Here is a 17,459-nt window from a genome sequence, read left to right on the forward strand (position 1 = left end):
ACCAAAAAAAAAAAAAAAAAAAAGAAAAGAAAAGAAAAGAAAACTCACCCCGAGAAAGGCTCAGTGCCGCACTGGGATCCCGAACAGCCGGTGTAGTAGCCAGCCAGTTAATAGAGACTTTGTATTGGCTTAAATCCAAGTTCTAACAGTCTTCTCTGGTGAACACCCCACAGCACAGGGGGAGAGAAATGCTAGTTCCGTCCTTGTCTGGGTGAAGATACATAGATATGCCGCTGTTCAAACCCATGGACTGTTGTTGATCCTGTTGTTGTTTAAAGATTGATTGATTGATTGTATGTGAGTGTCTATCTGCATTATGCCTGAAAGCCAGAAGAGGGCATCAGATTCCAGTATAGATGGCTGTGAGATGCGGTTGCTGGGACTTGAACTCAGGACCTCTTGAAGAGTAGCCAGTGCTCTTAACTGCCGAACCATCCCCTCAGCCCTCTATTGTTTTCTTTCTTTCTTTCTTCTTTCCTTTCTTTCTTTCTTTCTTTCTTTCTTTCTTTCTTTCTTTCTTTCTTTCATTCATTCTTTCTTCCTTCCTTCCTTCCTTTCTTTTTTTTTTTTTTTTTTTTTTCTTTTTTTTTTCTTTGCCTCTTTTTCTATCTTGGAACTCACTATGTAGACCTGGCTTGCCTTGAACTCAAAGCAGATTCATCTGCCTCTGCTTTCTGAATGCAGGGATTAAAGGTGTGTGAACACCCAGAAGTTATAGGATTCTTGCTTAACATGTGTGAATCCCTGGCTTTGGTCTCCAGTGCTGCAGGTCACCTTGTTCCCCTCTGCAGGCAGTCCCTGTTCTGTATCCCTCATGCCCCACCCCTGGGTGCCTGGACATTGGAGTTTAGCCATTCTGGCCTCTTAGCTGGACTGGCAAGCCTCATGAGGATCTGCATCTAAGTTTTCACCCAAGAAAACAGAAAAGCAGGGCTTGTTCCCTCGCTGCCTCTCCCAGGGTAGGCTTCATGCTGCCTCTGCATTTCATTCCAGGGCACCCCTGGTCTGAGGTAGGCAAGCTGGGCTTGGCTTCTGACACCAAGGATCTGAGGGGGCCCTGCCTCAGACCTGGTACCTCCCTGCTTGTGGGCTATCATTGGGGATGAGCACTGGCCACAAATGCCACAATGTCTAGGATTCAGTTTCTTGGCATCTGGATGCCTTCGTGTTCCATACTGGGACAGGCAGAGGGGTTTCCAGTTCTGCACCCAGACCCTGACTCACTCGTGTGGTCATATGGCTCCTGTTGCTGAATCGCCGCCTGCAGCAGGAAAAGAACACCATCATGTTGCCCTGTCCTGCAAGAAAACAGGGACCCTTCCCAATAGCTGAGCCAAGGCCAGGGGTCTAGAGGGCATTGTTCTCGTTGTGGAGCGTGAGCAGACAGCTGGTAGAACTGGTGCCAAGGGAAAATAGGACGGAGCTCTGAATCAACCTGTACTAGAGCCAGCTACTTGGATCAGAGCATGCCTTGGCTCTAAACCAGGACTGGCTCTTTGTCATATTTCCATCAGAGTATTCCACAGAGTGCAGGCAGATGGGCAGCTCACTGGCACAGGGAGGACTAGAAGGGATTTTGCTGGCTCCACTTGAGCCCAGTTCTGTCTAGAGCTGCCAAACCTTCTTCCTTCCCAGAGCAGAAGCTTGCTGCTGTGGACATGTGGCTGGGATAGAAGCCATACTGGTAAGCAGCCCACATACTCTGGGAGCCCCAGTGAGTGGGCAGAGACCTTTCCCATTACTTGGATTGATTGGTGTTTGTTCCCAATACTTACTTTGACTTCCCTGGTTTAGATTTGGTCTCCTAGGGAACACCAGAGGCACTTCCCTGTTGTCTACATCTTTACTTTTGCTCTCTGAAAGAATGATCCTAGGCTATAAGGTCTAGGGAGGTCATGTCTGGGGGTTCAGAAGAAAACTTTGGGATGGCAGCCCAGTAAATGCCCAAGTTCTAGAGAAAAAAAGAGGATCATGAGGGTGTACATCCCCCTTCTCTCTCAAGTCTCAAGGGTGAAGGGTATGAAGTAGACAGATCCAGACTAGAGCATGGTCCTGAGCTTTTATTGCTAGATCAGGGGCATAGCAGAGTAGGAGGACAGGTCCTTGCAAATAGGCCAGATGGGTCAGAAGGGTCAGTCCATGGTCCAGGGGAGGCAGAGACCAGAGTTCCCCATCTTGGACTGGTAGACAGCGTTGAACTTCTTATTCAATTCAGGAGTAAAGTGTTCCCTCCAGTCCCCCACAACACCTGGTAGAGTAAGGGCAGATGGCATGAGTCGGACAGGAAGAGAAGACATCAGGAATACACCACAAGTCAACCTCTGAGAGTCTGACCACTGTTTCTCCATCCCCATACTTTGGAATATGTCCTGTAGGAGACGTGTGCACCTCCCACCTGACACCTGGGAACATGACTTGATTTGGAAGTGGGTCAAGAGTGGATAAGAGTGGCCTAACCTAGTGACTGGTGTCATCATCAAGTATGGGAGCAGAGTCGAAAGTGACGTAACCAGAAACTGGGAGCATCGGAGCCATAGGAGTAAAAGAGGCAGGAAGGGGCCTCCGGAGGGAGCATGGCCCAAGAACGCCTTGTTCTGGTCTCCAGGGCTGTGTGAGAACTCCTAGTCTGTGTGCTTTGGGTGGCAGTCAAGGGATGTTGATGTGGGATTCCCCTTGTATGCTGTAAATACCATTGGTGAATAGAGAAACTGCCTTGGCCTGTTGATAGGGCAGAACTTAAGAAGTTCTAAACTGAATGCTGGGAAAAAGAGGCTTGAAGGAGAAACCATGGGGCCCCCAGAGACAGACATGCCAAAACTGCTGGTAAGCCATGACCTCGTGGTGATGCACTATTTAATGGAGATGGGTTAAACAAAGATGTAAGAGTTAGCCAATAAGAAGCCAGAGCTAGTGGGCTAAGCAGTGATTTAAATAGTATGGTTTCTGTGTGATTATTGCGGGTCTGAGCAGCTGAGCAGCTGGGAAACAAACAAGTGGCCACCTTACAACAGGATGTAGTCATGAGCACCCACGGCTGCCCCATCCTGAAGCCACACTTGGGGACTGGAGGACAGTGCCTGGGTTCATGTGTACCTTTAAAATCTGCCCTAAGGATTTGTTTTGTTGGAGACTGTGAAGACAGCTCTAATTCTTCTGACTGTTAAGAAAGGCAAGAGGTTGGGGGCTGGAGAGATGACTCAATTGCTCTTCCGGAGGACCCAGGTTCAATTCCCAGCACCCACATATCAGCTCATAACTGTTTCTAACTCCAGCTCCAGATAATCAGACACCCTCACAGAGATGTACATGCAGGCAGAATACAAACAAAATACACATAAAATAAATATATATATTTTTAAAAAAGGCAAGAGGTTCTGGTGTACCCAAGGGTTTTATCAGGAACAATAGCAAGGTATATTTTTAGTTGCCATGGGGACCCCACAGACCCCTCCTTCTTTCTACATCCAAGCATCCCACAGATACTCAGGTAGAAAAAGACCTTTTCCACAACCCACTCTTCCGAACTGGTTGGGTGGGGCTTGACTCAGGCAATGCTAGAATGCATTGCCCATTATAATAGTGAAGGTCAGTTTCTTTTGGAAGAGTTGGCAGAGATGGAGGTGAGACACTTTCTGAGAGGTTTCCAGAAAGTTGGGTAGCTCTGGAGGGAGAGGTTTGAAACAGAGCTGTAACCTGAGGCCAAAAAGAGACTCCTGTGAAGGTGCCACCAGAGGAGAACAGCGTGGGGCTGGGACTGTCCTTAGCATCACTAATGATGCTGAGACATGAGGAAGGCACAGAAAGCATGTCAACGGAGTAGACTTGGGAACTGTCGTCAGATACAAAAAGACAAGACAGGTACAGTGGTGCACACCTTTAATCCCTGCACTCAGGAGGCAGATGCAAAAGGATCTCTGTGAGTTTGAGGCCAGCCTGGTCTACAGGACAGCCAAGGCAACATAGGGATGTCGTCTTAAAAAACAAAACAAACAAACAAACAAAAGATGAATGTTGAATGGTCCCAGAATGGGCCCTGGGCATTTGAATGGAGCCTGGGAGAGAGGCCTACCTTTCCTCAGGAACTTGCCCTTGCTTTGGTCCATGATCTCGTTGGACAAAAGGCTGTAGTTGACCATGTTGCTCTGACTCATGAAGGAGAAGCTGCAGTGCTCCAGTATGACATCTTCCTCTTCTGGCCGCAGGGGGCGCCCCAGGAATTCACTTAACTTCTGGATGGTACGGCGGGGTTCCTGGACCCAGAAAGATAGCCAACTCAGAAGAATACATAGTTAAGACATTAAAATAATACAAGTGGGGGCTAGAGAAATATCTCAGCTGTTAAGAATGAGTACACACTGCTTTTATAAAGGACCCAAATTCAGTTTCCAGGACCCACATCAAGCAACTCACAGCTACCTGTAACTGTCGCGTCAAGGGATCCAATGCACAAGTATCCATAGACACACATATAAGCACATATTTAAAAATAAAAGTTATAAACCAGGCTTAGTGGCTCATGCCTTTAATCCCAGCACTCAGCAGGCAGAGTCAGGAGGATCTCTGTGAGTTCGAGGCCAGACTGGTCTATATAGTGAGTTAGTTCCAGGACATCCATAAGTACATAGAGAGACCCTGTCTCAATACCCCCAGACATATATTAAAAATTTGTACAGGTAATTAGAAGTATGAACAACCATATTCAACTCAGTATTATCTGTTAAAGGAAGTAGCTGGAAACAGCATAAAATCCAACCAAGAAGGGGATTTATTTTAGCTATGTCTATATCATGGAATATTTTACTGTCATTAAGACTGCAAGGGGGGCTGGAGGGGTGTTTCAGCACTTCAGAGAACTTGTTGTTTTTGCAGAGAAACTGGGTTCAATTCCCAGTACACCCACAGCAATTCACAACTGTCTGTAGCTCCAGTTCTAGGAGATCCGACATCTTCTTCTGACCTCTGAGGGCACTAGATTGTGTGTGGTGCACAGACATACATGTGGGTAAAACATTTACACACATAAAAAATACGGTTAATAAATCTGAAGAAAAAAAAGACTACATAGGGATCTGGCTGTGGTGGTGCATGTTGTCTTTAATCCCTCCATGGGGAAGAGAAAAACAAGTAGATCTCTGTGAGTTCAAGGCTACCCTGGTCTACGTAGCAAGTTCTAGGTCAGCAGGAACTACACAGAGAAACCCTGCCTCAAAAAACTAACTAATGCTTCTTCCTTGGCGCAGCCTGCGAGGTGGCTGCCATCTCCTTTGTGGCATCATGGCTGCCCTCCAGCCTCTGGTGAAGCCCAAGATTGTCAAAAAGAGGACCAAGAAGTTCATCCAGCACCAGTCAGACCGATATGTCAAAATTAAGCGAAACTGGCAGAAACCCAGAGGTATTGACGACAGGGTGTGGAGAAGATTCAAGGGCCAGATCCTGATGCCCAACATTGGTATGGGAGCAACAAGAAAACCAAGCACATGCTGCCTAGTGGCTTCTGGGAGTTTCTGGTCCACAACGTCAAGGAGCTGGAGGAGCTGCTGATGTGCACAAGTCTTACTGTGCTAAGATTGCTCACAGTGTTTCCTCCAATAACCGAAAAGCCATCATAGAAAGAGCAGTACAGCCGGCCATCAGAGTCATCAATCCCAACGCCAGGCTGCGCAGCGAAGAAAATAAGTAGATGGCTTGCATGCATGTTTTATTTGTGTTAAATAAAACCACAAAAATTGAAAAAAAAAACAAAAAACAAAACAAAAAAACTAATGACATGTGTGTATATGAAAGCATACACACATATACACACATACACACATATACACACATCATATACACACATATACACACATCATATACACATAGACATATATATCTGCATACAAACACACATACATGTGCATATGGGAGTGCGTGCTTTGGTTAGCAGAGCTGGAGAGGTGGAGTTGCTAAGGCCATTCTGGAGCCCAGAGGATTGTGGGTGGGTCCCCACCATCAGACTCTGAACGTGGTATACTGTTGATTTGGGCTCGGCTTTGATTTAATTGTGACTATGGTTTGATTCTTCCCTCTTCGAGATGCTTTGAACTTTGAAAGTGATTTTGGATGTTTTGAAGAGACTGAGCTTTGAATGTGAATCTTTAAAGACTAGGACTCTCTCTTTCTTTCTTTCTTTCTTTCTTTCTTTCTTTCTTTCTTTCTTTCTTTCTTTCTTTCTTCAAAACAGGGTTCTCTGTATATCCTTGGCTGTCCTGGAACTCATTCTATAGACCAGGCTGGCCTTAAACTCACAGAGATCCACTTGCCTCTGCCTCCACCTTCTGAGTGCTGAGATTAAAGGCATACATCACCACCGCCCGGTAAGAAACCCTGTCTTGGGCTGGAGAGATAGCTCAGAGTTTAAGAGTATTGCCTGCTCTTCCAAAGGTCCTGAGTTCAATTCCCAGCAACCCCATGGTGGCTCACAACCATTTGTAATGAGATCTGTTGCCCTCTTCTGTCCTGCAGGCATACATACAGACAGAATATTATATACATAATAAATAAATAAATAAATAAATATTTTTTAAAAAAGAAACCCTGTCTTGAAAAACAAAACACATAAATAGATAAGTAAATGTCTTGTTTTATATTGTGATTTGCTATTAATATGAGATGTTTTGAATACATAACAGTTTTGTTGTGTCAAGTTAACTAGGGGTCAATTGTCCTTGTGGCTTCTGTTAACTTGATGCAAACCTAGACGTGTCTGGGAAGAGGGAATGTTGAGGAAGCTCCTTCATGAGACTGGCCTGCAGACTAAACATTATTTTTTTGATTAATGACTGATGTAGGAGAGCCCAGTCCATTGTGGGACACAGAAATCAAAGCCCAAAAAGACACAACAGGGGATTCCAGGCCAGGATGTTTGGCCTGTCAGATGCTGTGGCCGAGTGGTGTCCAACCAGGCCCATACCACCAATTGTCAAGGATTGGAAGCAGGGTATAAAAATCTTGAAAACTGTAACCTCAAGTACTAATATATTTTTGTGTTTAGAGCACATTGTGTTTGGCACTCAGAGATGTCACATCTTTAAAGAATTTGATCAAGAAAAGCCTTGAAGATCAAGCTTTACTTTTTGCAGCAAAACTCATTCAGTTGGAAAGGCCTAAACCTCTACTGATGCGAATCTATTTATTGTTGTCTTTGTTCTCCTTGTTTTAATGTCTTGAGGCCAAGCCAACGTTGTGTGCGGGGCGGGGGGGGGGGCGAATGTGTACAGTTTCTAGGACCCAACAGAGCTTGGATTCCCAAAAATCCCTAAGCACACGCAGTCTCAACAGCTGGAGCCAGAGCTGCAGGCGTCTGAAAGGTCAGCCTTGTGGATATAATTTAAAACATACTGCGAAGAAATGGATTTCATCTTGTTATTCTGAGTTAAAAATCTTGCTGTTTACACATAATATTGGAACAGCTCAGGGAACTCAAGGTTCTCCAGCATCACGCATCAAATTTGCTGGCTGTGCCAGGGTGGGCTGAGTAATCAGGCCTGTCTGTTCCGGGAGGAAGCACAGGGGCTGCTTGCTTATCTGAATTTTCAATGCAGTCAAATACGAATCAAAAATTACTCTGATGGATAAACACAAAAATAGCAGCAATAGATGGAAAATATAAGTTAAGGCAATGTGTGGGGACCAATGGGGAGCAGTTCTCCCCTTCTACCACTTGGGTTTCAGGGACTGAGCCGGTCCAACAAAAGCCTTTATCCACTGAGTCATCCCTCTGGCTGGGATTAAAGGTATGCACCACCACTGCCTGGCTATCACTGACCTTCAACTCACCAAACAGACCAGGCTGACCGGCCAGTGAGCCGTGGGGATCTGATATTCTCTCTCTCTCTCTCTCTCTCTCTCTCTCTCTCTCTCTCTCTCTCTCTCTCTCTCCCAGCTTGTATCCCCATCCCTGACACACACATTCCAGGAGCACTTTCCTGACTTAGCTGTTTTCCCAGACCCACAATCTTAGAGTTCTAAATGTACATCTCAGGCTGGAGAGATGTCTCCAAAGTTAAGAACACTTATTGCTCTTGTAGAGGACCTGGGTTCAAATCCCAGCACCCACATGGTGCTACTGTTACATGGTGCTAGATGCTGCAACTTTCTATTAATACCAGTTCCAGGGATCCAGTGTCCTCTTCTGACCTCCTTGGGTACCAGGCACACACTTGGTACACAGACATACATGAAGACGAACACTCATACACATAAGATAAAAATTAAAAATTGCTTGAATCTCCTACCAACAAGGCCGTTACTTCGGGGAAGCTGGAGAGTATCTGAATCAGGAGCAGCCAGAGATTCTGAAAACACAGTATCGTTGGTAGTCCTGTCTTAGGAAAACAAGCTTCGCAGAATGTTCTGGAAGGGCTAGGGATGCCAGGGCTTTGACTGAGGAAGACTTGGCTGTAGGTGGCCTGTTGGTTATGGGGAAGGGGCGCCCACCTGGTGCAGCTCCTCATAGGTGACAAAGAACAAATTTAGGTCCTTCTGGAGGCCCAGTCACCCCTTCACATAGTCGAACCAGGAACCAAAGAAGCCTGAGGAAGAGACCCAGGAGGAGGAGCAGGGGTGACCTCAGAGGTCGCTAGAACAAGGCACAAAGCTGCCCACCAGCCCCGTGACAAGGAGGGGGCTCTGTGAGCCCCTTCAGTCCCCGAGACCCACCTGTACCCTCAAGAAACTCATCCACAAAGTCTTTGAAGGAGCTGGGGTCGGGCATGAAGCCTGCGATTCGGTGGAAGTGGTAGAAAGAAACGAGGACGTCCTTGGGGTTCCATGCCATGTACACCACCTGGCGGACAGAGTCCTGGTTCTCAGCGCTCTGAGGCCCAAGGCTTCCCCAGCTGCCATGACCTGACTTAGCTGAGCCCTGGACTCTGACTCCAGTCTAGAAGTGTGGGTGGGAAGAGTCGCACAGTGCTGTCCTGGACTCCCCCAAAATGTAGCGATGAGTGGATGCCAGGCATGGCCACTGAGCGGCAGGCAGTAGGGAGAGTCCTGTATGGCTAGTGAGTGGGTAGCCCCTGGGGTAGCTTTTGGTCTCTCTTTTTCTTTTCTTTCTTTTCATTTCCTTCTCTTCTCTCTCTCTTCCCTCCCTCCCTCCCTCCCTCCCTCCCTCCCTCCCTCCCTCCCTCCCTCCGTCCCTCCTTCCCTCCCTTTTTTGGTCTATCAAGACAGGGTTTCTCTGTAGGTTTGGAGCCTGTCCTAGAACTTGCTCTGAGGCTAGTCTCGAACTCACAGGAATCCACCTGTCTCTACCTCCTGAGTGCTGGTATTAAAGGCATGTGCCACCATTGCCCAGCTGGTTTCTTTTTCTACCTTCCTTTTTTTTTTTTTTTTTTTTTTTTGAGACACGGTTTCTCTGTGTAATAGCCCTAGCTGTCCTGGAACTAGCTCTTATAGACCAGGCTGGCCTCGGACTCACAGAGATCCGCCTGCCTCTGCCTCTGCCTCCCAAGTGCTGGGATTAAAGGTGTGCACCACCACCATCCAGCTGGTTTCTTTATTGTTACATTTACATTTTTTTGTCTTGCAGGGGGCACTGTTATTCACCCTCTCAGGTTCCAGGCAGCTGATGGCCACCATCAACCCACAGTAGGTAAGTGGTCCTTGCCTATCAAAGTTATGCCAATCTCCAGGTCTCCTGGACCTCTGTCTGCAAGACCTACTGGAGTTTCTTCAGTCCCCCACCCCCACCAAGGTAGGAAGGGACCTCTCTTCCCCAGAGTCAACCACTAAGTAGTCAAGATGGAGGACTCTGTTGTTCACTACACCTGAACAACAAACCTGCCTGACCCACCCCATCCTCCCCCTTCTGGCTTGGCTACATACACTACTGACCTGGCAGAAGCTTCCTGCTGTATAGACCCCGCCTCTACTCCAGCCTAGGTCTGATGCTGATTCTACCCTCCCATATTCCATGTCCTTCACCCCAGGACTTGAAGGTGAACTAAATCCTTTGGACCCTTTTGACCCCCAAAGCCTGACTCCACCTTGGCTCTTGTGCAAACGCTGAGGCGCTGAAGGCGCCTGTTTCCTACCTTGGCTTTAGACTTCATCAGAGCCGGGGCCAGGACTTTGGCACTCAGGTAGGAGGTGAACAGACAAGGCCAGGAACTTCTAAGCTAGTGAACGACTTGGCTAAAGGAGATTTGCTCTATCCAAGGCACGCGGGCCCAGTTGGGGAGGTGGTGGATAGGCCACAGGTGACCCTCATAGAAGATAAGGCTCAGCACTTGCTGCATCCATGTGGTACCTGCAGGACAAGGGGTAGGGGCAGGAGATGGGGGTGCGACCACTTCTCCCTAAGACATTCCAGTTTTCCTTTTTCCCTCGGAGTAACAGAGGGATTGGGCGCATTGTTAACAGTGTAATCAGGACGGCAAGGGTTCTGAGGCAAGCCTAGTCCCCCACTCTCACTGTACTACCTTCCACAGACCACAGAACCCAAACCTGGCCAGCTGATTCTCTGCCTCTATAACGTGGTCCTTATTGCTATTTGAGACCTTAACCAATGTGTTTATTTGTTTTTTGAGACAGGGTCTCACTATGTAGCTCTGGCTGTCCTAGTACTCACTAGGTAGACAAGGCTGGCTTTGAACCCAGAGTTCTGCCTGCCTCTGCCTCCTGAGTGCTGGAATTAAAGGCATGCACCACCACTACCTGGCCTTTAGTTTTTATTGTCTTTATTTCTGCTAACATTCTGTGCAAGTAGGAGTTTTCCAGTCCCTCTCCTCTGCTGCAAATAGATAACTTCAATTTAGGAATTTTCTAAAGAGCTTGGGCCTTTTCCCCTTCTGTCTTCGCCCTTCCTTTTTCTGAGGTCCTATAGGTGGAACCCAGGGCTATGTATGAATTAAGTAAGTGTTCTACCATTGCCAAACTCCAGCTCCTTTCTCTTTTCTTTCTATGCTTTCACTACGGAACTGCCTGCTTGTGGCACTGAAGGCTTTTCCTAGAGTGCACCTAAAATCTCTTCCACACATCTCACTTTTTTTTTTGTATTTGTTATAGTAGAATCCTAGTTTTTAGTATCAGTTTCTGTCTTCCAGCCCTAGCTTGTCACTAAAAAGCATGTTTGGGGTTGGGGATAGGCTCAAGGGTAGATCACTTGCCTAGCGTCACGAAGCCCTAGGTTTCAGTCCTTGCTCTGTAGAAACAAAAAAAGGAAAGAAAGAAAGAGAAAGGAAAAAGGTATGCTTTGGGAAAAAAATCAGAGTCCTGGAACCGGAGAAATAGCCCAGGAGTTAAGAGCACTGGCTGCTCTTTCAGAGGTTGCAGATTTGATTCCCAGAACCCATATGGAAGCTCACACCTGTTTGTAATTCCAATTCCAGGCCTGTGACAACCTCTGCAGGCACCAGGCATGCATGTGTCATGAAGACAAACATGCAGAAAGTACCCCATACATAAAAAATCATAAATAAACTTTTTTTTAATAAAAAAACCAAACCCAGTTGTCCTCATGCACCCCACAGTAGCAGCTTAGAGGTAAAAGAGCAGAGAAAGCCCTACGATAGCAGGGACAGAGACCAAGAGGAAGGAATGTGTAAAGGCTTTGTGGGAAGAGTGTTCCCGCCTCTGTGAAGACATGGGGGTGGACTGGGCAGATGGAGAATCCTCTGTCCTTAGACAGGATGTCTTGACAAAATAAACAGACCAGTTCTTCCATGCTAATCTGCAAATCAAACACAATTCCAATAAAAATACCCTCAGGTTTCTACAGAGTTAGACAAACTGGTGCTGATTACACTGAAAAGAAACACATGGTAGCCAGGCCCGAGAACAACAGTGACTCCCACGGAAGCCCAGTAAGACACACAAGGGAGGTCAGGAAAGTTAAGTTCAGAGCTACGGTCCAGCACAACCCCTCTGGGTCAACAGATGGCTGTCTGGTTAAACACGGCGTGAGATCTTCACACCACACAGGAATAAACCAAGTATGAACATTGCAAACAGGCGGTTTCCTCTTTCGTTGCAAAATAATATCGAGCCGGGCGGGTGGTGGGTGCCTTTGCTCCTAGCACTCAGGAGGCAGAGGCAGGTGAATCTCTGTGAGTTCAAGGCCAGCCTGGTCCACAGAGTGAGTTCCAGGACTGGTTTCGTAGCTACTGAGAAACCCTGTCTTTGAAAAAAAAAAAAAATGCTCTGTAACAGAGGTTATGGGAACACATTCTCCCAGCCTTACATTTTTTTCTTTCATAAAATTTATTAAGAAAATGCCTTGGACTGGGGCATGGTGGGACATGTCTTTAATTCTAGCAAAGGTCAGGAATATCTTTGAGTTCTAGGCCAGCCTGGTCTACATAGTAAGTTTCAGTACAGCCATAGCAACACAGAGAGACTCCATAAATAAATAAATAAATAAATAAATAAATAAATAAATAAATAAATAAAATCTTAAATAAAAACATCACACATCAAGATTAATTACAGCGTACCACCATCAACCATTTCTTTTTTCTTTTTCTTTTTTTTTTTGGGGGGGGGTTCAATTTGAGACAGGGTTTCTCTGTGTAACAGCCCTGATTGTTCTGGAACAGGTTGGCCTCAAAATCAGAGATTCAACTCCTCTGCCTCACAAGTGCTGGGATTAAAGGTGAGTGCCACAACGCCCAGTCTCAACCATTTCTTCCACCTATTTAGAGCCTTTTTTCTCACTGTGTCTCATCTGGCCCCAGGCTGGGGACTGCTGCTTGCTCCCCAGGCCCACCAGGTAGCTGCTCTGTCCCTTTGTTCTGGGAGCAGTGGAGCCATCCTGACGCCTTCCCCATGGGACACTCACCGCCAAGCTCAGGACCTACACAACTTCAATGCTTTTTCCATGTTGCCTTAAGGGTGACCTCACTCGGTGGGAACAGCAAAACTAGCTTGAGTTTCTTTACCTTCTTCACAATTTCACAGTTTTGTTTTGTTTTATTTTGCTTTCATAGACCTTAGCAACCTGAGATGATCTTGTCTTTTTCTCATTAGGTTGAAAACTTGTACGTTTTCAGGGAAGGAAGCCCTCTTTGGCCTCTTTGTCTGCATGGGACGGCATCATTGCTCACGTCCTTTGGGACTGAGGGCAATTCGAACACAAGCCATTGGGTTCTGCGGCTATGAATTTGGTAACTGGGAACTTCGCTAAGAGATCAATGGGACCAGTTCCGTATACAGCATAGCTACACTGGATAATCCACATTCTAGGCTAGAAGAAGCAGACAGTGTGAGGCTTTTACCACACAATTTAAGACAGTAGTTAGTGATTTCTAGACTCTTCCCTTTAATATTTTTAGACAACTACTGAGTATGACCTCGTTTGCGATCACAAATAACGGGGAAGCCGGCGATGGTGACGCACGCCTTTAATCCCAGCACTCGGGAGGCAGAGGCAGGCAGATCTCTGTGAGTTCGAGACCAGCCTGGTCTACAGAGCTAGTTCCAGGACAGGCTCCAAAACCACAGAGAAACCCTGTCTCGAAAAACAAAACAAAACAAAAAAAAAAAACAAGACAAACAAACAAAAAAAAGACCAAATAACGGGGAAACGACCTGACTGTATCAAGGAGATAGAATGTAAAGGTGTCGTTGAAGGGTCTGGAGTCATACAGACTGGGCAGGAGTGGCGTCCAGAGAAGGCTGGTGTTTCCCACCCTCCTACCTCATGGCACATTTCTGACATCATTCATTCTTTCACCGAGACGGCAGAGTTTTGCAGCTGGCCCTGGGCCCTCTGGAGCAGGAAGGTGTGAATGTTCCTGAGGGCTGGGTGTTCTCTCATTGTGCAGAGCCAGTCAGCCTCTGAGAGCCTGGGGTACACGAGAGGCCCCTATGTTGATCAGGAGTAGACACAAAAGCAGGTTTTCTGAGAAGGGAGAGGGAGACACACAGGGCCGCCTGTGCTCTGGCAAAGCAAGACCGGGTCCTGAGCAGTTAGTTGAACGTCCGCTCAGTAACCTGCTCAGGCCTTCGTTTACTCCGAACGGTGAGGGACTTGCCCTGGTACGGTGCTAAGTGTGGCATGTGATTCTGGACACGGAGGCAGTGGTCAAGCGTCCTCCTCAGACCCCCTGGTATAGCTGCTGTAGCAAATCACCACCAGCTTGACTGGTGAGACGGCTCAGTGGGTAAAGAGGCTTGCCAGCAAGCCTGATAAACTCCCTTGGGAACTGAAAGACTCTGAGACATTTCTGAGGCATCTCAGCATAACTTCCCCCCCTTGCCTGGGAACCAGGAACCTGCTAATCACCCACGTGCACTGAAGCTGTGGGTACTTTTCCAGGTATTTGCCATCCCTCTGCAGTTTTTCTCCGAATAGACCCAGTACCTAGAACTGGGGCAAAACCTGCAGATGTTCCTCCTTGCTCAACCAACCCAGCAATCGCCATAGCAACGACCAATCGTAGTTAGCTGATCAATAAACAAGCCTGTCACAATAGTTGACAAACAACGCCTGGACTCCCCCTTTGCTTCTGCGGTTCTTTCCTTTAAAAGTAGCCTGTAACAGCCACTCCGGGTCCTTCACCTCCCGCAGCTGAGGGACCCTGACGCGCCAGCCAATTAAAATTCCTCTTGCTTTGCAACAACTGCAGTGTGAACGGTCTCTTGGGGCGACTCCTCCTCGGTAACTGGACTTTAGGGTCCAACATTTGGTGCATTGGCCGGGAATCGGGTCACCCCCAGACCTGCTCTGGACCCAGTTGGAGGTAAGAACGAGCTCGCCTTAATGTTTGTCAGTTTGTCTGTGTCTGTCACTGTGGTTTATGTTCGTCAGTAATTTGAAAAATTGCACCTACGTGGTGGAAAGAGAAGAACAACTCTTTGGGCTGGTGGGAATGCAAGCTGGTACAACTCCTTTGGATGTCAGTGTGGCGATTTCTCAGAAAATTAGGAAACAACCTTCCTCAAGACCCAATAATACCACTTTTGGGTATATATCCAAAGGATGCTCAATCGTGCCACAAGGACATGTGCTCAACTATGTTTATAGCAGCTTTGTTTGTCATAGCCAGAACCTGGAAACAACCTAAATGCCCCTCAACCAAAGAATGGATAAGGATAATGTGGTACATTTGCACAATGGAGTACTACACAGCAGAAAAAAATAACGACAGCTTGAATTTTGCAGGAAAATGGATGGAGCTAGAAAACATTATTTTGAGTGAGGTAACCCAGACACACAAAGACAATTATCACATGTACTCACTCATAGGTGGTTTTTAAACATAAAGCAAAGAAAGCCAGCCTACCAACCACAATCCCAGAGAATTTAGACAACAATGAGGACACTAAGAGAGACTTACATAGATCTAATCTACATGGGAAGAAGAAAGTAGAAAAAGACAAGATCTCCTGAGTAAACTGGAAGCATGGAGACCTTGAGGGAGAATTGAAGGGGGGAGGGGAGAGGCAGGGAGGGGAGCAGAGAAAAATGTAGAGCTCAATAAATACCAATGAAAAAAGAAATACAATACATGTTGGAACTTGGCATGGTGGTGCATGTCTTTAATCTCAGCACTCAGAAGGCAGAGGCAGGAGAACCTCTGTGAGCTTGAGGCCACCCTGAGCTACATAGCAAGTTCCAAGACAACCATGGAAATCCTGTCTCAAAAAAACAAACAAACAAACAAACAAAAAAAACAAAGAAAGGCCAGGAGTTGGTGGCACACCCTTTTAATCGCAGCACTCAGGAGGCAAAACCAGGTGGACCTTTGGGAGTTTGAGGCCAACCTGGTCTACATAACAAGCTCCAGGACAGCCAGGACTATATAGAGAAACTCTGCCTCAATAAAACCGAATAACAGCAGCATCTACAACACCAAATGAGCTATGTTGGGAGCCATGGAGATGTTGAGTGGGTTACAAAGTGTATCCTTTGACTTCCGTACCCAATCTATGGCACATGTGTTCACACTCACACTAATTAACTAAATAAATTTATCTATTTACAGGCTGGAGAGATGGCTCAGAAGCTAAGAGCACTGACAGTGGTTCCAGAGGTCCTGAGTTCAAGTCCCAGCAACCACATCTGTAATGAGATCTGGTGCCCTCTTCTGTCATGCAGGCAGAACACTATATATATAATAAATGAGTATTTAAAAAAAATTTTAAAAAAAAGATAGGGGTGGTGGCAGTGCACGCCTTTAATCCCAGCACTCGGGAGGCAGAGGCAGGCAGATCTTTGTGAGTTGGAGGCCAGCCTATTCTACAAGAGCTAGTTCCAGGACTGGCTCCAAAGCTACAGAGAAACCATGTCTCGAAAACAAACAAACAAACAAACAAAACAACAAAAAAAGAATACAAAATTAAAAAGAAACGAGTAAAAAATATTTATTTACTATGTATACAGTGCTCTGCTTGCATGCATGCCTGCACACCAGAAGAGGGCATGAGATCTTATTAGAGATGGTTGTGAGCCACTATGTGGTTGCTGGAATTGAACTCGATACCTCCCTCTGGAAGAGCAGCAAGTGCTCATATCCTGCGAGCCATCTCTCCAGCTCTAATTAAATATTAAAAGTAAGAGACAGAAAGATGCACACTGGGAAGCAGAGACAAGAGGACCATGAGTTCAAACCCAACATGGGCTACCTATTAGAATCCTGGTGTATAGTTTTTGTTTTATTTGATATAGAGAAACAAGGAGTCTATGTAGTCCTGTTTTGGATCTCACTTTCTAGACGAGGCTGGCCTTGATCTCAAAGAGATCTTCTTGCCTCTGCTGTCTAAATGCTGGTATTAAAGGCATGCACCACCATGTGTGAGCTAAGACCCTGTTTAAAAACAAAGAGTTGCAGGAATGGTCTATGAGCTTCTAGACTTGCTGTGAGGAGAATCTTACCTCCTGTAGCCAAGGGCAGACATTGCTAAAGGTGAAACCCAGAGTCTCGCCCTATGAGTAGGAAACAAAAACAGGGTCCTGTACTAAGCTGGGAACATACAGAAAGACTCGGGTAAGCTGGGGACTCTGGGGTGCTATATTGTGATTCTTCCCTAGAAGTGAAGGGCAGGTCTTTCCCCTGCCAGTGGGAATAACCTTTAATTGGACTTTTCACTGCTATGTGCAAACACCCAAGAGAAACAACCCCAGGAAAGGAAGACTCACTTCAGTTTCAGGAATTTCTTTTCATCATAGTGGGCGGGTGTGGAAGAACAGGACGGCTCACACCATGACAGCCAGGACACACACACACACACACACACACACTGTTATGGTTTTGGTCCCTTTAAGAGACAAGCCACGCCCACTCCCTCCCCCATCAGGCAGGCTGATCTTCAGCTCTTGGCCTGAGTTCACTCCCTTTTCCATCTTCCTCTTGGAGAGGCAGCTTCGCTTCTGCCTCTCTCCCCACTTCTCTGCTTCCCCCCTTCTCTGTGTCTTTCTCCTCTTTTCTCTCTCTCTCTCTCTCTCTCTCTCTCTCTCTCTCTCTCTCTCTCTCTCCCCC

At 46.7% G+C, this 17,459-nt stretch overlaps 2 pseudogenes; one reads left to right on the forward strand and one right to left on the reverse strand.

The window, feature by feature from the left end:
- Nucleotides 1-1,578: 1,578 nt before the first annotated feature.
- Nucleotides 1,579-8,250, forward strand: LOC126515474 (60S ribosomal protein L32-like; annotated as a pseudogene).
- Nucleotides 2,081-17,459, reverse strand: part of LOC126515528 (sulfotransferase 2A1-like) — a 21,597-nt pseudogene continuing 6,218 nt past the window's right edge.

The sequence above is a fragment of the Alexandromys fortis genome, unplaced genomic scaffold (assembly GCF_014885135.2).
Source record: "Alexandromys fortis isolate MF-2015 unplaced genomic scaffold, M_Fortis_MF-2015_v1.1 scaffold_165, whole genome shotgun sequence".
NCBI lineage: Eukaryota > Metazoa > Chordata > Mammalia > Rodentia > Cricetidae > Alexandromys > Alexandromys fortis.